The 22,226-nt window shown below is 42.7% G+C and overlaps 1 protein-coding gene across 2 annotated transcripts in view; it reads left to right on the top strand.

Moving 5' to 3' along the window:
• CDYL2 (chromodomain Y like 2) overlaps positions 1 to 22,226 on the top strand; it is a 164,306-nt gene that overhangs the window by 1,017 nt on the left and 141,063 nt on the right. The window lies entirely within an intron of this gene.

Below are 22,226 nucleotides of genomic sequence, written 5' to 3'. Positions count from 1 at the left end.
GCGGCCTTGAAAGGGGGCGGCCGGATGGGGGGTTCGGGAGACCCCCGCCAAACCGCTCCCCGGGGCCGCCGGGCCACCCGCCCCCCTCCCCCCACCTGCTGCCCCCGCCGCCGACTCGGGGCCGGGGCGTGGGGGCGGTCCTTGCGGGTGTCGCGCTCACTCGGGGCGAGAGGGGGCGCTGCAGAGGGACTCCGGTGGAAGCCGGAGCACATGGAAGGCGGAGGTGGGTGGTAACACGTTGCTAGAGTACTGGGGATGGAAGCCCGGCTCCCAAAGCTCCACGGCGCTGACCTCAGGGGATGCCTGTCTCCAGGTCCACAACAGGTAGTGACCAGAAATGGCTGTTTTGAAAACGTCTCAAAAAATGGTCAAGGAAGACATTAGTCGGGAGCCTTTGAAACAATGGAGAAATGGCCATGGCCTCTGGGAGCTGGGTTTTACTATCTCCGAACAGAACAGGTCCTGCTTTTGGATTTGGGACAAGTGAACAAAACAAGAAGCAACTCCCTTTCCCTAGGGAGAATGCCCCCAAAGAGCTGTTGGCCCCAAGAGAACGTTCAGGATTAAGGAAGCTAAAAGATGCCCCATCTTCAACTTGAAGGCCTGCTGATCCTCTAGGAAACCAGAATCAGAGCTCGTTGTGGACCTGGACTCCCTTGCGCAGAAATCGATTAACAGTAGCCCTGGTTCTCAAGACTTTTGGCTAAATTGAGATGAACACCCCAAGGGGTGGAATTCTTGGTGGGAGACTACAGGGGTGATTCACCCACAAGGAGCTTTTTTCCCCTCTGGGCCTTCTGGAAAGATGTAGCTTTTTCAGCTGGTAGATTTGCTGGCCAGTGTGAGAGAAGAAGAGAAGCGAACAGGCAAGGTAGCATCTTAGCCTCCTGTGCAACCAGGGTCTTCTGGATGCCTTGCCTTGGACCTGGTGAGGCTCAGTCGTGAACCACCAGAGGGCTCAGGTCCCATGGCTGGAGAGGACACTCCAGTCCTATGGAGAGGTCAGTGTTGAGACCTCCTGCCAACAACCAGACCTTGCTTTAGTAAGCTTGTGTGTGAGCCACCTGGCAAACAGAAACTCCAGCCCCAGTTGAACGTTCAGAAGACCACAGCCCCAACAAACATGTTGACTGAATCGCCATGATATGTTCTGGTGCAGAACCATCCAGCTAAAATGCTTCTGTTATCCTTGAAAGAATGCTGTAGGTTGACCTCTTCTCTAGGCTACTGCCTTCCTCATCCCTGCACTGATAGAGAAGATGACGTTGGGTAGACCTGGTGAAGAACTTTGGAAGATTGTGTCCAATAGGTCACCCAAGCCCTTTTGTCTATTTCAAGATGGTGGAACAATTTCTGAAACCGAAAGAGTTGAAGCACAGTCAAATGGGATGTTTGATTGAGTTTCCCAAAGTATAATCAGCAAAAAAGTAGACATCGTTCAGGGGCAAAGCTCAGCTCGTCAGCTCGTTGGGAGTATGGATTTTTCTACCCGTTGATAGTGAGTCATCTCAGAGCTTCCGACTTTCCCTGGGAGAAGAGTTGCATTGAGAAGGCATTGAGAGGACATGTTAGGAGCTGTCAGTATACTTTTCTTTTAAAGTTTGGAACTTATGAACCTTCTGGGGATAATGATCATCTGAAATGCCCTCCTTAACACTGGTAATTATAGTTGCCAGATGACTCTGTTAAAAGGGGAGTTTTCACACCAGCCTTGGAGATGTCTTAGCATTTCTCAAGGTTTTCTTGAAGTTCAGTAAACAAGACAATAATAATAACTACTTCTGTGATAGTAGGTAATTGTACTAGATGTAAAATAGTTTTCCCATGGCTGACTATTTGCATAGTTATTACTAAAAAGGGCTAAATTGCCTTACGAGAATATAACCATTGTCAGCATTTTTATAGCCAGTGTCTACATTACATAACACATACTGAGGAATTTAATTTGTTGTTCAAATTTGGTTTTAAAAACAGTTAAGAAGTGCTAACTGTACATTTCGAACTGTAAAATTGGGTGTGTAACAAGCAGGCTGTTGACTTAAGGACACGTCTTGGATTATCCAGTACCCTTATTGACCTTTAAAGAAAAAAAAGAAGAAAACTGATACCATTCTCAGTTTAAATATTACATTAATTAAATACTATACCCAAGGGTATGTAAAATGGCTTCTTGTAACCTCTGACCAAGAAACCACATTTTGACTGGGCAAGAACTATTATTGAGTACGTTTGTGATTGGTTTATTTCACCTGTGTGTCTGCTGACACTTTCCTTGACCCTCTATGGTGAAGATGTGATTTGGAGTCTAGAGAGTCTTCAACTTCTCTTTGGTGCTTTAGACAATTAAATTGTAAAAAGTAAGCCTTCCCTGCATAGCATCTTTCAAGGAATAGGTGCTAATTTTAAAGAAAAACTTTGTTTATGTAACGGCACTCTTCAGTCATAGTGAAGAAATATGTAATCAAGCTCAGTTACCAAAATCTTGGCTCTTGATAGACAGTTTCTCCTATAGCAGAGTTCTCTCCATCATCTGGTGTATTATAGGCATCCACCACAGGAAGGTGATCGTAAATATGGGCTGAGCACTTTAAAGTCATACATCTAGATGCAAAATGAAATTTCTCATCCAGATGCTCTGGTCAACATTCTGCTAAACAAGAGAGTCATAAAATGGTAGTCTGAGAGCCCGGTCTAGGCTCTCTTATGTGTTTTGCCTTGCCTGGATGGTAGATAAGAAAAATGGACTTGAGTACCTTTAGATGGGGCATGTGATTCTTGTGTATAATTGTTCCAGTGTGCCGTCTTAGCAGAAACCCTTTCTGCTTCACTCTCATGTTACGTATCTGGCTCCAGTAGGCATTAGAGTTTGCAGCCCCCAGATGGTAGTCAAGCATTCGCTAACATATTTGGATATCAGGAAGATGTAACCAGTAGGAACAAGGAGCCCAGTTGCCTTGTCCATCTCTGCGTCCTCGAACATTCAAATACTTGTTGACTGAATCAGTGAACCTAAGACTGACTTAAGTATAGATAAAGTACCTTGGCTGACCTTTGTTATACTTGTGTGGAGTGCTGCCCTCTGTTCTCCTTTCTCCTTTGACTTGTGGTCTCTCCGTGGTGGTAACACCTTGTTTAGGAGAGTCCCTTCCAGTTCTGTCTGGAAGGAAGTGTGGCTGAGTCCCCTTCCAGAGAGCCGGACTATGTTATTCATTAAAAGGATTGAATGCGTTTAAGCTTCAACCACATGGCTTTCCAAGTGGCCGTTGGGTGGTGGTTTACACCCTCTCCCTTGTCATTAGCTGACAGTATGGAGGAAGGCTCCACTCAGTTGGCAGAAATATTCAAAGAGTGCTGTATGTCTACACAGAAGGTCAGTGGCCAAGTTGAAATTTATTGAGGCGTTTTGAACAGTGGCAGTTCCTGACATTTGTCAGTGTTCAGTTTATTTGCAGTTCCTGGGTATCTTCCCGTAAGAGAGTTCTATCTTATGTATTCATGTATCCATATCTAATAAATATGTATACCATTATGTGTATGTATATATATATATAATACTGCCTTTGTTTCATTCCAAGTAAAATAACTAATAATAGGATTTTCGTTTGGTTGAAAGCAGTCTACTTTAGTTAAAAGTTGATGCTGCTACAGTGATGAACACGGGCCTTTCTGCTACAGCGCTACACAGGCACCTTGTGTCCTGCACAATTACGCACTGAAAATAACAGGGTTTATGGGAAAAAGTGGATTGAGGCCGACTGCAGAGACATTGGAACTGTGAACAAAAACAAAACCAAATCTAATGAAAATACCCCTCAGTTAAATCTCCACCTGGCTGATGTTTGCTCTTACCAGGTCAGGCCATCCTTACAGCCTTCAAATTGGGCTGGTACTTCTTTCTTCTCTCTGTAGCTCGCAGAGGTCAATTCACTTCTAATGGAGACTGTTTTCACTGAAGTGAAATCTAACCCAGAACGTATCCCTCTGCATTCATCTCTATGGAAAGAAATATTTTGTCCCTTCTTCATCTGTAATTTGCAGCTTTGTCAGTCATGTTAGCATGCTAGAAAGGTATTAATTCTTGAAGCCACCATGGGCCACTACTCAGATTAAAGGAAGGTACTTGAATGCGTTTCCAGCTTTGTTCTTGATCTTCAAGCATTGTTAAGTCTTTCTCTTTCCTTGTCAGAGCTCTTTCTTGCGATTTGCTTCAAAACATTAACAAACTGTGAAACTCACATAAGAACCAACACAACTTGTTAATTTGACATAGTCCTCTATGTACCACTTGTACCCAAGGTGAAACATGTATAATTCAAGAATGAACAGTCAGTGATAAAACTTCTTGAGTGTCAGTACCAGTATTTGAAGAGGCAAATATTGTCAAAGAGAATACACTGGATGAGCTGAATTGATTTTTTGGCACATGGTAGACACCTGAAGAATATCGACTGGCTATATGATTCTCCCAGCTTTTGAAAGTTGTTTTAAATTATTCCCTGTGGATAGAGAGCAGCTTATTTTCAAGCAGTATAGACTTTTATGTGAAATCATTCCTCATCGAATAACATCATTTCCTCAGGGGCTTAAACTATCCTTGAAATGAGTTTATACAGTGTCTTGTACCTGAGCAATTGCTAAGGAATGGTTCAGGCATGGTAATTATCAAAGATCTTAAGTATTGGAGACACACATTTAGATTGCAAAGATGTGAGGCCCTCTACATCTCTTGGATGGTGAAAAAAGTTGTAGATGTGGCTAAATTCATAACACCATCACTCATTTGCTCATCTCACATTAAGAGAACACCAAATATATGCCAACCACTACTCTAGGGAATTGATGAGATTGTACTGCCTGAGCTTAAGGTCTAAGATGTAGTTAAGAAAATAGGTGAGATGTAGTTAAGAAAATAGGCAGTTTACAGTGCAGGAGGAAAAGCGTTAGTACAGAGAAAGATGGAGTTCTCTACCATCATGAGGGGAATCTACCTTGAGGGAATAAATGAAAGCCTTCCAGAGAACGTGATGACTGTAGAGCTGTTTGAACTAGGAAATGAGCATGATCAGGTTTGCAGGACTTATTGAGAATATTTATCTTTTCTATTTTTAAAAGCAATTTATGTTTATTGTTGCATCTTGGAAAAATAAAAGCATAAAATTATATGCATATATAGATATATATTGGAGAAGGCAATGGCACTCCACTCCAGTACTCTTGCCTGGAAAATCCCATGGATGGAGGAGCCTGGTAGGCTGCAGTCCATGGGGTTGCTAAGAGTCAGACTCGACTGAGCGACTTCACTTTCACGTTTCACTTTCATGCATTGGAGAAGGAAATGGCAACCCACTCCAGTGTTCTTGCCTGGAGAATCCCAGGGACGGCGGAGCCTGGTGGGCTGCCATCTGTGGGGTTGCACAGAGTCGGACACGACTGAAGCAACTTAGCAGCAGCAGCAGCATAGATATACATATCTAATATATCTAAGATAAATATTGTTATACATATATTATACATTTAGCATATACTTGATGTTTATTAAATACTGATGTGATATCTGAATTAATTAAAATGTTAGCTTCCTTGGTATAGGTGCAAATATGAATGAAAGTATTTTCTATATCTATATAATTAAAAAATCAAATTAGAACATAGGATATATATTGTTTTATTTTCCTCATACATATATATAATGATTATTTCCTTATATATCTTAAAATATTATTCTATATCATGATTTTTAATGACGGGTTAATTTTCACTTGAATTGATACACTATTTTGTGTCTAACTGATCCTCTATTGTTGGACATCTCGATTTTTTCCATTTATAAACAATTTAAATATTGCTTTTAACCTCCATGAACATAATTATTTGTATTCCTGTCTTATTATTTTCCTCAAGATAAATTCTGAGAAGTGAAATTTCTAGGTTGAAGAATGCTAACATTTTTAACACTTTTGTTACATAATCTCAGACTGCCCCTCAGAAATGGACAGTGGATTAGTTTGGAGGAAGATTAGAAGCCATGGCGACTAGTTAATATACTGTTTTGGTAATTGAAAGGAGTGTCAGTTGGTGACTTGAACCAAAGGAGTGGTAATACAGATGAAGAGAAATGGATGGAATTTAAAAGATTAAAAAAGAATCAACATAATTTGGTACACCAGTCAAGATTATGTCTGGATGCTTATAATAGGAAATGTACAATAACAGTGGCCTAAACAAGGTTTATTTTCTTACATGAAGTAAACTTGGATTAGGCAGTCCAAGATTGGTGTGATGCTCTCCAAAGTTCTCAGGATATCAGGCTCCTTCTTGTCTCTTTCATCTTCAGCTGTGGCTTCTACCTTTAAGGTCACTGCTGGATCCAAGGTGGCCACGGAGCTCTAGCCATCTTTTGTGTGAGAGGGTGGAAGAAATAGGCAGAAAAGAAGATGCAAAAGTTGAGTAATCCTCTATAAACAGCTGCTGAAAGTTCCATGCAATCTTGCTTTCCTCTTATTGGCCTGAATAATTATATTGTCACAGCTAGCTGCAAAGGAGGCTAGAAAATGTGATTTTCAGTTATACTCTCTCCGTTCCCTCTCAAGTAAGACTTGACTGACATTATGTAGGACTGAGGGAAAGGCAGGAGTTGAAGCATAACTTGGTGGTTTCTGTTTTGGTCCATTAGGTGGGTGGTGGAACCAGTAGTGGAGATAGAGAATTGAGGAAGGAGCATTGGTTGGAGGAAGTGGGGTCAGTGGAAAGGACAGTGAGTTCACAGTGTTTGTGGGACACCTGGGTATAGATATTCATAGCAGTAGGTCATGTGAGCATTAGACTCAAAAGCATGATCTGTCATGGAGATAGAGATTGGAAATCATTGGCATATAGATTAGAATGAAAGGCAGAGGACAGTGTGTAAATGGGGGGGGGGGGTCCAGGGAAGGAGGTCTGGAGAAAGTGGGCATTTTCAGGATGGAAGAAGAGACAGAAGATCAGATTTACAAGGAGTAGCAAGAGAGGTAGGCGGCAAAACAAGAGACTTTGCTGTTATGGAAGGTAATGGAAAATTGTATTTCATGAGTGGTGTGGTCATCAGAGTCCTTTGGCTGTAATAAACAGTAAGTCACTGGAAACCGTAAGGGGCGTGTTTTCTGTAGAGTGTGTTGGTGGGAGGGCTTGGCTGCAGTGTGGTGATGCATGCAGGGGGATGTGGGGAATGTGGATGTACAGACATATGGGTAACACTCTTGAGAAGCTTGAGTGAGACAGCCATAAAGAAAAGAATGAAATAATGCTGTTTGCAACAGCTTGGATAGACCTAGAGATTATCACATTAAGTGAAGTAAGTTAGACAAAGCAAATATCATATGTTATCACTTATATGTGGAATCTAAAAGAATAATACAAATGAACATTTTCACAGAATGGAAACAGACTCACAGACCAAAAAAAAAAAAAACCCCAAAACAAAAAAAACCCAAGCTTATGGTTACCAAAGAGGAAAAGAGGGGAGGGGATAAATTAGTAGTTTTGCATTAGATACACACATTACTATATAAAATAGGTAAACAACAGGGTCCTGCTGTATAGCACAGGGAACTATATATAATATCTTATAATAAACTATAATGGAAAAGAATCTGCAAAGGAATATATCACTTTGCTATATATCAGAAACTAACACAACATTGTAAGTCAACTATACTTCAGTTAAAAAAAAGAAACATTGTTTGATAGTGAGGAGAGAGCAAATGTGATATCCAGAGTGAAGCGGGAGAATAGATCAGCCCATTCTCCATTCCCCTAGTTCTGCACATGCTCTGCTGCTTTGGTGGATAACAAAAAATTGTGATACTGACTTTGGTTTATTGGATCCAAGAAGTGATTTTCTATGAACCCTACCAACTCCTCTCCTGCTGAATGGTGACCGTGGGGTCCAACATCTTCAGTAATTCAGCTGGAGAAGAAAGGCCGAATATGTCTAATGTAGTCACCCAGAACCTTTCTGAATAAAATTTGCTCGGGGAAGAGATCTTGCTGTATTGAGGACAAGGAGGTAAAGTTCTTCATTAACGGGTCTGTTGCACCAGCAGCTCTCTGAGCGACCAGATCACTGGGGTGCTACTGATAAATGAGTGTGATAGTGTTTCGTGTGTCAGCTATTCAATCAAACACTAAAACAGGTGTTGCTGCGAGGTTATTTTGTAGATGTGATTAAGGTCCATAATCAGTTGACTTTAAATAAGAGAGATTATTCTAGGTAATCTGGGTGAACTTGATTCAGTCTATTGAAAAGCCGTAAGAATAGAATGGGGGCCTTCCTGAAGAAGAAGCAATGCCATCTGTGGAGAGCAGCCTCAGCCTGGAAGATTTCCAGCTTCCCCTTCCTAGTGACCTGACTTATGGACTTCAGACTTCCCTAGCCAGGTCCATAACCACATAAGCTGTTCTTTGTTAAATCTCTTAGTATATATCAGTATATCTAGTGGTTCAGCTTCCCTGGCTGAGCCCTGATTGACACAGTCAGCATCCCCATCGACACACCACCGGTTCGTAACACTGTAAAGCCAGACATGCCTTTCAGTCTGTTTGAACCTCGATGGCTTCTACTGTAAAATGAGAGCCCTTCTGTTTTTCAAAATGCTCCTCCTCCTGATTGAGTCTTGCTTTTTCACATGAACACCTTACTTCTTTGTAGCCGTCGTCATCTTGTGTGTGAAGAGAGGCAAGCCTAGAGCTCCAAGAATGCTGCTGTGTTTTGGTCTTCTGTTCTTGGAGCTGTTCCCTGGAGCCCTGTTTGGGATGGCAGGTTAGAGGTGGTACTGGACCCCTGGGGCAGGCCTCAGCTGGGTCTGAAATTCACCCCTGCTCTGAGTCAGCCCCTGCTCTCTCTGGTAGTTGAGTGAATGATAGGGATGGCGAAGTAGCTTTTCTGGGTCCTGAGTCACTCCTTCTTGTCCCTTCTTTCAGCAGAGTGTCTCTTCTGACATTGCCCAGTTAGGCTGAGTCACTTGGTGGAAGCTGCTGCCTCCAAAGTTCCTGTTACAGGCCCATCAGTTGATCAAGCCTATAGAAAGCTGTGGTCTGTTCTGGGAAGCCTGGGAGGGCCATCAGTTTGTCATTTTATGTCCTGTTTTCTCTTAATTGTGTGTTTGATAACAGAAAACTGAATGAAATTTATAATCATAAATATTTTAATCAATAAAATGTTAAATGTTAAAAAAATTTGTTCTTTCTTTGCTCCAGTCATCCCATCTCTCCTGGAATCCCCCCAGCATCGTTCCATCACCACACTGCTTTCTAAATGACTTATAGGAGCATTGGTGTGGAGACTGGAGGGACACACGTGTGGGACTGGGGCCCCAGGCCACATTCTGCCATACCAGGAATTCCCCTGCCGAGGGGCCTCCACCCTATTCTCAGATTCTTGATCAGGGAATTTTCCTCTTTGATTTTCATTTCCTTGTCTGAGTTCAGTGTTCTAAAACTTATATCTCAAGGGCACTTGCTAATAAACCGTGGATCACATATCCTGGATGTGAGTTTTATTTAAAAATAGTTACTTTTGTTCAGCTATCCATCAATCAAATATTTACTGTATGTTAACTATGTGCCTAGAACTATGCTAAGTGCTGGGGCTGCAGTCATGAATGTCTTTTAAACTGCTGTTCAGAATGTGATCATGAAAACCTCACGCCCACATATGGTTGTATACCACATTTTTAACACATTGGAGTGTTTTTAGTATGTTGAAAGGGGCAATCAGGTCAACCCTTTCTGTGAGCAGACCTCAGCATACAGGTTTTCCTGCCATCTCTGGATGTGTAAGTGAACTTCCAGTAAATGTTTTAGCATCTTTATAAATCTGCAACATTCTTTAAAAATTTTAGGCCTATTCATAGCTCCTCACATGCAAGTGTACAAGCAAACACACTTTATAGCACAATGCACCCCAGTCCATTTAAATAACCACTTAAGGTTCAGGTGGTATGGTGATGAATGTTCTAGACCTGGCGTAATAATCAGTGTCTGGTAGTAACTGAATGTCTAACACTTTGTCTCCTTAAATTGTATAAAAGGTAGTGTGGGTGTTTATTTAGAGTTCTGGGTCCTTCTACCATGACTTTTATATTTAGGAGAGAGAGTGTGAACTCTTGTATATTAAAGGTTCAACTATGAAACCGGCATCAGACTTCAGTTAGAGTGAAGGACACCTTGAAATTGCAAGACAAGATGATGAAGCCAACCAAGCCTGGTTAGCACTCACAACTACTTTTCATTGCAAATCGGGGATTGTTTTCTTATGGACAAGCAAACCAAATGAGATAAATTGCCAAGGCTGTTATAGGAAGAGTAACTTCCTCAGACCTCACTTAAAAACCTTGCCCTTAATCACAATAGGCTTTATTGCTCTCGAGTTAACGCAGCGATAAGGAAGTATCTGTAAGTTATAGTTACACCAGACATCTCCACTGGGAGGTTATCACATGTATCTCATTTTATGTGTTAGGTTTCCTGGAACCATTCTGGTGGGGGAAGAGGGTTCCATTGCTGAACTCCAGAACTTTCTGCTGGATTCTAAGCTCTATGAGAGTACAGGCCATGTCTAGTGTGTTTTCCATGATTGTATTCTCAACTCATGGCCCTTTGCTGGGGACACTGTAACCTTTCAATAAATATTTGTTGAGTGAGTCATTGAAAATGTTCAAAACCTGTGCTTCTAGGCTACCTCGGGTTTCTCTTGAGTGAGTGTCCTTTATTTTTCCCCTATATAGTATTACTTTTTACCCTTTCTAAGAAGATTCCTTCAGATTGTCCTAGAAATTCAAGTTTCCATTTTGCCTTCCACTGGATCTTGTATAGACTTACTAGGTAACAAAAGTTCCTTACGGTGAATTCAAACATCCAAATCATTGTCCTTCATTATGGATGACAACTGGATTGAGAACGGCTATTCTAGGAGAAGAGGGCATCAGAGGATAAGATGGCTGGATGGCATCACCAGTGCAATGAACATGAACTTGAGCAGACTCTGGAAGATGGTGAAGGACTGGGAAGCCTGGCATGCTGTAGTGCATGGGGTCACAAAGAGTCGGACATGGCTGTGCAAATGAACACCAACACCAAGAACATTCTCTGTTAAGTACTGCATGAGACAAAGCCCCTTGTACCTCTTTACACACAAAGACCGCCCTGTGGTTTACAGCTGCTGTTTTTCTCTACTCAAGCCTCAGTGTCTTGGCCCAGTTTGGTATGCACCATCCATTTTAGGTCAAGCTGCCTAGAACTGGAGAATTGTATCCAGAGGGTTTACTGAAGGATTCTCTTGGGTGCTTGATCTGTAAGGAAGTGAGGCAGGATTGGATGGTGAGCAGACCTGCAGTGAGTTTCCACCTGAGGCTTCAGTGGATCCCAAGGAAGACTTGGGAGCTGGAATGACCCTTCAGAAATGTCTCAACTTGAGGCCAGGGAACCAGCCCCCTCATATCCCTCCATTAGCCAGCCGTTGCTGGTAGGCTGCCCTTGAGGTTGGGGAGAATTGTTCGTGGGCAGGGCAGCTCCCTGAGGCTCACATCTGTGAGTCCTGAGCAGCATGGATATTCCTAGAAGCTGAGAGGATGGGCACATGGACCCTGGAAAGGGGATCGGGGTGGGGTATCACATTATCCACCCCGTCAGCAGCTCCTGCTCGTCACTGATCGGTGAGTGTCTGCTCTAGGTCCTCCATAATGAATGTCTGTCACCTCCCTTGTATTTTAGGTTATTGTTGTTGTTCAGTTTCTTAGTCCCGTCTTGACTCTTTGTGACCCCACAGACTGCAGCATGCCAGGCTTCCCTGTCCTTCACTATCTCCCGGAGTTTGCCCAAACTCATTTCCATTGAGTCGGTGATGCCATCCAACCGTCTCATCCTCTGTCCTCATCCTTCAGGTTATTGGTTCCTCCCAAAGACATCATTTGTCATTTGACAGCTTCTTGAGGGCCGCCCAGGTCTTGAGTACTGACACGCTGGCCGTGGCAACCCATGCTTGTGATTCCTATCTGTCCATACCTCGCGCAGCACAGATCCGCAGGTGGGGAGGTGTTTCAGAAGCTGACATTTCCTTTGGGTCTCCACCCCTTCTACTTGAGATGGTTTCTTCCACTGGCTCTCCCACTCTTAAACTGCCTTTGTGTCATTTTCTGCCATTTATTCCGTAAACGTTGAAGCTTCTTATAGTTTTAACCTGGGGTTCTTCTGTTCTCTCATTGTACTACAGTGACCAGAAGGGTGATTTCCAAGTCTCTGACACTTTCTTGTTTTGTTTTTTTTTCCCCCCTGAGCTCCAGAGCTAGCCATCTAACTCTCTTGGGCTCTTTAAACTCAAAACATCTAAAGCTGAACTTATGTTTAACATATTATAAGACTTGCTTTTCCTTCTGGGCTCCTAGCCTCAAAAGCATCTGTATCCACCTGCTCTGTAGCTAGAAATATGTCCTCCTTTGTTTTGCCCAGACCCCATGTATCTGATGAATCTGCATCTTGAATATTTCTTGAACCCGGCCTTTTCTCTTCATACTCACTCTCACCGCTTTAATTCAAGAGACAACTCTCACTGTTTCAGTCACTCTGATACCTCTCAGCTGGTATCTCTGAATCTAGTTCAAATTTTTTTTTTCCATACTGGACTCACAAAGGTCTTTCTAAAATCCCCATTTTTCTATGTCTCTCCCGATGAAGGATCTTTAAGTGATGCCCTTGGGTTTTGACCCTTTTCATCTTCTACTAGCTCTCCACGCAGCACATATTCCATCCAGAGAAATCTGTTCTCAGTTCTTGGACATTCCATGTGCCCTCCTTTAATCACACCCTCCTAAGTGACAGGGAACTCTTCAGGATCATCGCTGCCACATCTTTGCTTCCCTAATCCCTGCTCATCCTTTACGTCTCAGCTGAGACATCGTTCTTGGGAAAGCTTCCCCGGCTCATCAAGAGTTTTCTTCAGGCTCCTGTAGAACCCTGTTTGTCTCTCATCACAGCACTCACATTAATAGGTTGTAATTTATTATCTTATTTCCTAAATCTCCCACTGGGTTGTAAGTTTTGAGAGAGCAGGGATTCCCTCTGACTTGTTGCATCTTTAGCACCTCACACAGTGCAAGATTCAGAAAACACTCTAGTGAAAGAATTAATTTATTTAGGTCTTTCATTTACATGAAAGTTGAAATTGTCTCAGATGTTTGCACAGTCTGTTTTGTAGGAAGCTCGAAGGCATTTTTAATCTTTCAGTTTTCCTGAGGGCATATAAGTTTTGAGTCTATTTTCTATGTCTTTATTGGTCAATTAATAATAATTTTTTTGGTTTCTCATAAGTTAAACTCACAGCATTCAACTTTGTGTTATAAGTAAAGTTAATACAGTCTTGTGTTCAAGGGATTATTGAATCTTGGAATGGATGGGCGTTTTGAAGTCCTCTGCTTGTCTTTCACTAACATCTCCAACACGTGAACAAAAGTGAGGGACTCTTTTACTTTACTGAAGAAGAGAGGAATGCTTGAGATGTCAAACCTGGCTGTCTGCCTTCCCTGAGTCTGAGTGTGTCATCCGTGGGGCAGAGATGGTATCTTCCTAGACTCTTCTGGAGAGCTGCCTTGGAAATCTTGACGTCATTATCGCTTTCTTGCACAAGACTTAGTAAAGGAGGCCAGTGAGGCTCAGCCCGGCCTCAGGTCTTGTTTAATTCTCTTGTTGATGAAGAATGGGGTTAAGACGTGCCTCGGCGGCTGACATCACAGGCCTTGACATTATGGCAGGTACTTGACATCTAAACTTTTCCTGGAAATCCAGACGCGATGATGAACTGCTGGAAGTCAGATCGACTCATGGAAGCATTTTAGTGTCCTGATATTTACGTTGCCGTATTTGTTTGTGTTTCCTTAAAACCATGTTCACTTAGAAAAATATGGTACACAGGGTGGTTTGTGAAACAGACTTTGGTAAGCATCTTGTAGTTAAATATTAACCAAAAGAGGAAGGGAACTACACCATGGCTGCCTTTGGAATGTAAAAACATATGGACTTTCTCCAAATTATATACCTAAGTTTCTTTCCAAAGTGATGTATATTTTAATACCATGTAGGACTGTCAAGGGCTCAATGGTAAAGAATCTGCCTGCCAAAGCAGAAGACGAGGGTTCAGTCCCTGGGTTGGGAAGATCCCCTGGAGAAGAAAGTGGTAGACAGAGGAGCCTGGCAGGCTACAGTCCATGGCGTTGCAAGAGTCAGACACGACTTAGTGACTAAACGACAACAACAAAGGATTGTCATAGATTGTTTTCTCGTCTGTTTATCAGACATGGCAGTGATTCCAAGCTCTCTGATATCCTGAGACTTTTTACGTTTTATTACCCTCCAGTCTCCCACTCTTCTGTGGCTGTCTATGGTATTGACTTTTTGGGAAGCTGGTATATTCACTTTTGACTTCATGAACTGATATGTTTTTTGAAGAAATCTAATCTTTGATCCTGGTTGAGGTACAGAGAAGTTTTAGAATTGTAACTTCCTATGATTCTTATATAAAATAGTCTTATTAAAATTAGTAAAAATAGTGCTTAGTGAGTGTTACTGTATACCAGACATTATGTAAATTTTCACATGCAGTCTCTCCTTTGGTCCTTCCTGGAGCTGACTGTGACTCAGATATGAACTCCTTATTGCAAAATTAAGGCTTAAATTGAAGAAAATAGGGAAAACCACTAGGCCATTTAGGTATGACCTAAATCAAATTCCTTATGATTATACAGTGGAGCTGATGAATAGATTCAAGACATTAGATCTAGTAAACAGAATGCCTGAAGAATTATGGATGAAAGTTCATAACATTGTACAGGAGGTGGTGACCAAAACCATCCCAAAGAGAAAGAAGTGCAAGAACGCAAAGTGGTTGTCTGAGGAGACTTTACACATAGCTGAGGAAAGAAGAGAAGTGAAAGGCCAGGGAGAAAGGGACAGATATATCCAACTGAATGCAGTTGGGTGTATAACCCAGACAATGGCAAGGAGAGGGAAGAATTTTCATTCTTAAATGAACAATGCAAAGAATTAGAGGGAAACAATAGAAGGGGAAAGACTAGCGATCTCTTCAAGAAAATGGGAGATCTCAAGGGAACATTTCATGCAAGGATGGGCATGATAAAAGACAGAAACAGTAAGGACCTAACAGAAGCAAAAGAGATTAAGAAGAGGTGGCAAGAATACACAGAAGAACTATGCAAAAAAGGTCTTAATGTTCCCAGTAACCGCAATGGTATTGCTCACTCACCTAGAGCCAGACATCCTGGAGTGTGAAGTCAGGTGGGACTTAGGAAGCATGATTACAAACAAAGCTAGTGGAGGGGACACGGTTTCAACTGAGCTATTTAAAATCCTAAAAGATGATGCTGTTAAAGAGCTGCACTCAGTATGTCAGCAAATTTGGACAGTGGCCACAAGCCTGAAGGGCAATGCCAATGAATGTTCAGTCTACTGTATAATTGCACTCATTTAATATGCCAGCAAGGTTATGCTCACAATCCTTCAAGCTAGGCTTCAGTAGTACATGAACTGAGAACTTTCAGATGTATATCTCAATTTCAAAGAGGTAATGGAACCAGAGATCAAATTGGTAACATTCATTGCATCATGGAGAAAGCAAGGGAATTCCAGAAAAATATCCACTTCTGCTTCATTGACTATGTTAAAGCCTTTGATTGTGTGGGTCACAACAAAGTGGAAAATTTTTAAGAAATGGGAATACCAGACTACCTTACCTGTATGCAGGTCAAGAAGCAATAGTTAGAACTGGACATGGAACAACAGACTGGTTCCAAATTGGGGAAGGAGTACGTCAAGGCTGCATATTGTTACCCTGCTTTTTAAACTTATATGGCGAGTACATCATGCTAAATGCCAAGTTGGGTGAAGCACAAGCTGGAATCAAGATTGCCAAGAGAAATAGCATCAACCTCAGACACAGATGATACCTCTCTGATGGCAGAAAGTGAAGAGGAACTAAAGAGCCTCTTGATGAGGGTGAAAGAGGAGAGTGAAAAAACCGACTTGAAACTCAACACTGAAAAAACTAAGATCTTGGCATCTGGTCCCATCACTTCATGGCAAATAGAAAGGGAAAAAGTGGAAGCAGTGATGGATTTTATTTTCTTGGGCTCCAAAATCACTGTGGACAGTGATTGTAGCCATGAAATTAAACAAAACAAAACAAAACACTTGCTCCTTGGCAGGAAATGTATGATCAAACCTAGGCAGTGTATTAAAAAGCAGAGACATCACTTTGCTGACAAAGGGCCGAATAGCCAAAGCTATGGTTTTTCCAGTAGTCATATATGGATGTGAGAATTGGACCATGAAGAAGACTGAGTGCTGAAGAACTGAAGGCTTTGAATTGTAGCACTAGAGAAGAGTCTCAAGAGTCCCTTGGACAGCAGGAGTTCAAACCAGTCCATCCTAAAGGAAATCAGCCCTGAATATTCATTGGAAGGGCTGTTGCTGAAACTGAAGCTTCAGTACTTTGGCCGCCTGTAGTGAAGAGCTGACTCATTGGAAAAGACCCTGATTCTGGGAAAGATTGAGGGCAGGAGGAGAAGGGGGCAACAGAGGATGAGATGATTAGATAGCATCACCAACTTAATGGACATGAATTTGAGCAAACTCCAGGAGGTAGTGGAGGACAGAGGAGCCTGGCGTGCTGCAGTCCATGGGGTCGCAAAGAGTTGGACACGACTTAGCAACTGAGCAACAACAGCAGTGGGATTCATACTAGTATTATCCTCACTTTATGATTCAGAAACCAAGGCTCATCAGCTCCCAGGTGGTTAAACCCAAGATTCGCATGAGGTCATCTGAGGCACTCATCTCTTTGATAAGTGATAAGATGCCTGTAGTACTGCTTCTCGCCTCCCTCCTTTTGTTACTCAGTGGTATTCGGCTGCAGCACTTTTATACAGAATCCCAGATGGGATAGGTCAGTGGATGTTTCACCAAAACCAAGAAGAGGAACAAGAAAACCCTTCTGCTTCTTCATGCTTATAGCATGAAAACGTGGTTGTATATGTTCAAGACGGGGATGACGCTGGCTAGCTTGTGTGTTGGTTTGTGAAGGAGTTCCTGAGAAGTGAGTTAATCGGGAAGGGAAATCTTCCTTTTGAGTTTGTCTGAGTAGAGGTTTTTCAACACTGTTCTAAAGTCCTGCTGCTTCAGAAATTGTGATGCCTCTGCCCACCTAGTAGTTTTGATGGAGGGGCTGTTTTCAGTGGCCTTCAGCTGGTTGGCCTCTACTCAGCTTTAGCATTGAGGAGAAGACTGGTTTTGAGGGCAGTTGGTAACATTTTTGGGTCAGTGTCCTTTCTTTCAGCATATTTATGAGCCTCAGTGCATTTTTCCACGTTCTTTTTTCTTTGTTGTTTCGGTTTTATTTCTCTTGGCATGGTGTTTGCACCCCGTCATGATTGGAATTGGCAGGATGCTATGTTTGAAACGCTTACTTTACTGCCATATTCTGTACTTAGAGTTTTGGCGCCTGGTGGACAGTGGCGCCTTGATTGTGTGGATTTGTGCTCCAGACAGGTAGCCTTCTCATAGGTGAGGCACATAACCCCAGATTCTAGCAGACAGTTCTGTACACTTGGCTCAGAAAAGAATTAACAGCACATGCTTTAAAAAACTGTTATTTTTTATTGACGTATAGTTGATTTATAATGTGTTAGTTTCAAGTATATGGTAAAGAGATTCATGTATATATAATTATATACATGTATGTATATATATAATTTTTCAGATTCTTTTTTCTTATATGTTATTACAAAATGTTGAGTATAGTTCTTTGTGCTATGCAGTAGGTCCCTGTTGGTTATCTATTTTATATAGAGTAGTTTGTATCTGTTAATCCCCAAATCCTTATTTATCCTGCCCTCCCCTTTCCCCTTTGGTAATCATACTTTGTTTTCCACATGTTTGTAATCTTAATTAAAATTAAGATAATGTGTACAAGTAAGTTGAAGCTTTATATCAGTCAGTTAAGTTCAGTTCAGTTGCTCAGTCGTGTCCGACTCTTTGCGACCCCATGAATTGCAGCACGCCAGGCCTCCCTGTCCATCACCCACTCCCAGAGTTCACCCAAACTGATGTCCATCGAGTCGGTGATGCCGTCCAGCCATCTCATCCTCAGTCGTCCCCTTCTTCTCCTGCCCCCAATCCCTCCCAGCATCAGAGTCTTTTCCAGTGAGTCAACTCTTTGCATGAGATGGCCAAAGTATTGGAGTTTCAGCTTCAGCATCAGTCCTTCCAGTGAACATCCAGGACTGATCTCCTTTAGGATGGACTGGTTGGATCTCCTTGCAGTCCAAGGGACTCTCAAGAGTCTTCTCCAACACCACAGTTCAAAAGCATCAATTCTTCGGCACTCAGCTTTCTTCACAGTCCAACTCTCACATCCATACATGACCACTGGAAAAACCATAGCCTGGACTATATGGACCTTTGTTGGGAAAGTAATGTCTCTGCTTTTGAATATACTATCTAGGTTGGTCATAGCTTTCCTTCCAAGGAGTAAACGTCTTTTAATTTCATGGCTGCAATCACCATCTGCAGTGATTTTGAAGCCCCCAAAACTAAAGTCTGACACTGTTTCCACTGTTTCCCCATCCATTGGCCATGAAGTGATGGGACCAGATGCCATGATCTTTGTTTTCCGAATGTTGAGCTTTAAGCCAACTTTTTCACTCTCCACTTGCACTTTCATCAAGAGGCTTTATAGTTCCTCTTCACTTTCTGCCATAAGGGTGGTGTCATCTGTATATCTGAGGTTATTGATATTTCTCCCAGCAATCTTGATTCCAGCTTGTGCTTCATCCAGCCCAGAGTTTCTCATGATATACTCTGCATATAAGTTAAATAAGCAGGGTGACAATATACAGCCTTGACGTACTCCTTTTCCTATTTGGAACCAGTCTGTTGTTCCATGTCTAGCTCTAGCTATTGCTTCTTGATCTGCATACAGATTTCTCAGGAGGCAGGTCAGGTGATCTGGTATTCCCATCTCTTGAAGAATTTTCCAGTTTGTTGTGATCCACACAGTCAAAGGCTTTGGCATAGTCAGTAAAGCTGAAGTAGATGTTTTTCTGGAACTCTCTAGCTTTTTCGATGATCCAGTGGATGTTGGCAATTTGATCTCTGGTTCCTCTGCCTTTTCTAAGACCAGCTTGAACATCTGGAATTTCACGGTTCACATATTGCTGAAGCCTGGCTTGGAGAATTTTGAGCATTACTTTACTAGCATGTGAGATGAGTGCAATTGTGTGGTAGTTTGAGCATTCTTTGGCATTGCCTTTCTTTGGGATTGGAATGAAAACTGACCTTCTCCAGTCCTGTAGCCACTGCTGAGTTTTCCAAATTAGCTGACATATTGAGTGCAGCACTTTCACAGCATCGTCTTTCAGGATTTGAAATAGCTCAACTGGAATCCCATCACCTCCACTAGCTTTGTTCGTAGTGATGCTTGCTAAGCCCCATTTGACTTCACATTCCAGGATGTCTGGCTCTAGGTGAGTGATCATATCATTGTGATTATCTGGGTCGTGAAGCTCTTTTTTGTACAGTTCTTCTGTGTATTCTTGCCACCTCTCCTTAATATCTTCTGCTTCTGTTAGGTCCAATCCATTTCTGTCGTTTATCGAGCCCATCTTTGCATGAAATGTTCCCTTGGTATCTCTAATTTTCTTGAAGAGATCTCTAGTCTTTCCCATTCTGTTGTTTTCCTCTATTTCTTTGCATTGATCACTGAGGAAGGCTTTCTCATCTCTTCTTGCTATACTTTGGAACTCTGCATTCAGATGCTTATATCTTTCCTTTTCTCCTTTGCTTTTCACGTCTCTTCTTTTCAGAGCTATTTGTAAGGCCTCCCCAGACAGCCATTTTGCTTTTTTGGATTTCTTTTCCATGGGGATGGTCTTGATCCCTGTCTCCTGTTCAGTGTCACGAACCTCCATCCATAGTTCTTCAGGCACTCTGTCTATCGGATCTAGGCCCTTAAATCTATTTCTCACTTCCACTGTATAATCATAAGGGATTTGATTTAGGTCATACCTAAATGGTCTAGAGGTTTTCCCTACTTTCTTCAATTTAAGTCTGAATTTGGCAATAAGGAGTTCATGATCTGAGCCACATCAGCTGACTGTGTTGAGCTTCTCCATCTTTGGCTGCAAAGAATATAATCAGTCTGATTTTGGTGTTGACCATCTGGTGATGTCCATGTGTAGAGTCTTCTCTTGTGTTGTTGAAAGAGGGTATTTGCTATGACCAGTGCGTTCTCTTGGCAAAACTCTATTAGCCTTTGCCCTGCTTCATTCCGTACTCCAAGGCCAAATTTGCCTGTTACTCCAGGGGTTTCTTGACTTCCTGCTTTTGCATTCCAGTCCCCTATAATGAAAAGGACATCTTTTTGGGGTGTTCGTTCTAAAAGATCTTGTAGGTCTTCATAGAACCGTTCAACTTCAGCTTCTTCAATGATACTGGTTGGGGCATAGGCTTGGATCACCATGATATTTAATGGTTTGCCTTGGAAACGAACAGAGATCATTCTGTCATTTTTGAGATTGCATCCAAGTACTGCATTTCGGACTCTTTTGTTGACCATGATGGCTACTGCATTTCTTCTAAGGGATTCCTGCCCACAGTAGTGGATATAATGGTCATCTGAGTTAAATTCACCCATTCCAGTCCATTTTAGTTCGCTGACTCCTAGAATGTCGAAGTTCACCCTTGCCATCTCTTGTTTGACCACTTCCAATTTGCCTTGATTCATGGACCTAACATTCCAGGTTCCTATGCAATATTACTCTTTACAGCATCGGACCTTGCTTCTATCACCAGTCACATCCACACCTGGGTATTGTTTTTGCTTTGGCTCCATCCCTTCATTCTTTCTGGAGTTATTTCTCCACTGATCTCCAGTAGCATATTGGGCACCTACCGACCTGGGGAGTTCATCTTTCAGTGTCCTGTCTTTTATGCCTTTTCATGCTGTTCGTTGGGTTCTCCAGGCAAGAATACTGAAGTGGTTTGCCATTCCCTTCTCCAGTGGACCACATTCTGTCAGACCTCTCCACCATGACCCAGCCATCTTGGGTGGCCCCACATGGCATGGCTTAGTTTCATTGAGTTAGGCAAGGCTGTGGTCCTAGTGTGATTAGATTGACTAGTTTTCTGTGAGTATGGTTTCAGTGTGTCTGCCCTCTGATGCCCTCTTGCAACACCTACCGTCTTACTTGGGCTTCTCTTCCCTTGGATGGGTAACTCTTCACGGCTCCTCCAGCAAAGTGCAGCCGCTGCTCCTTACCTTGTACGAGGTCGCCCCTCCTTCACCTTGAACGTAGAGTAGCTCCTCTCTGGCCTCCTGTGCCCCCATAGCTGCTCCTTGGACGTGGGGTAGCTCCTCTCTGCCGCCCCCGTGACCTCGGATATGGGATAGTTCCTCTCGGCCACTCCCGTGCCATCGCCGCCTGGTGCTCTCGGTGGCCACCCCTGACCTTGGCGTGGGGTAGCTCCTCTCTGCCGCACTTCTGCGTGGTCTATTGAGCCACCGCGCTTCTGTATTATATCAGTACTTGAATACAAAGAACCAGGAAGAGAGATGTAGTACAGGTTTTTCAGCATCTACGTGACAGGCTGTAAAGTGCTGACAGCCATTTACCCAAGTACTTTTCTATGAGAAAACTCAGTTTGAGTAGATGGGAAAGCTGAGATATGAGATGAGACGTACACATGCACAAACACGTGATTTGTATCTTTCCCAGGAGTTTTGCATTGGGTTGTCCAGATGGCTTGACATTTCTGTTGATTTTAGCGGAGTCTTCGGGAATTCCTGGCAGTCCAGTGGTTAGGACTCCACGCTTCCACTGGAGGGAGCCCAGGTTCGATCCCTGGTTGGAGAAGTGAGGTCCCATGTACTCAGCAGTGCAGCCAAAAAAATAAAGCAAAGAGTCTTAGAGGTTGGGGTGTCTTAGATGTCATCTAATCTGATTCCTCAACCAGCATGTACACCGTTCATATGTGGTCAGCCCGTTCCTTCTAAGAATCTTTCCAAGGAAAGAGGGCACGCTGTCTTAAAGGGCAGCCTCGTCCATTTTGGCGTCATGTGCTAACTGCTGGAAAATGCCTTGCTATAGTGAGCCAGTCTCCCTTCTTGTGCAACTCCTGCCTGTTGG

This window comes from Ovis canadensis, chromosome 14 (assembly GCF_042477335.2).
Source record: "Ovis canadensis isolate MfBH-ARS-UI-01 breed Bighorn chromosome 14, ARS-UI_OviCan_v2, whole genome shotgun sequence".
Classification (NCBI taxonomy): domain Eukaryota; kingdom Metazoa; phylum Chordata; class Mammalia; order Artiodactyla; family Bovidae; genus Ovis; species Ovis canadensis.
This window is presented reverse-complemented; position numbering and strand designations above follow the sequence as displayed.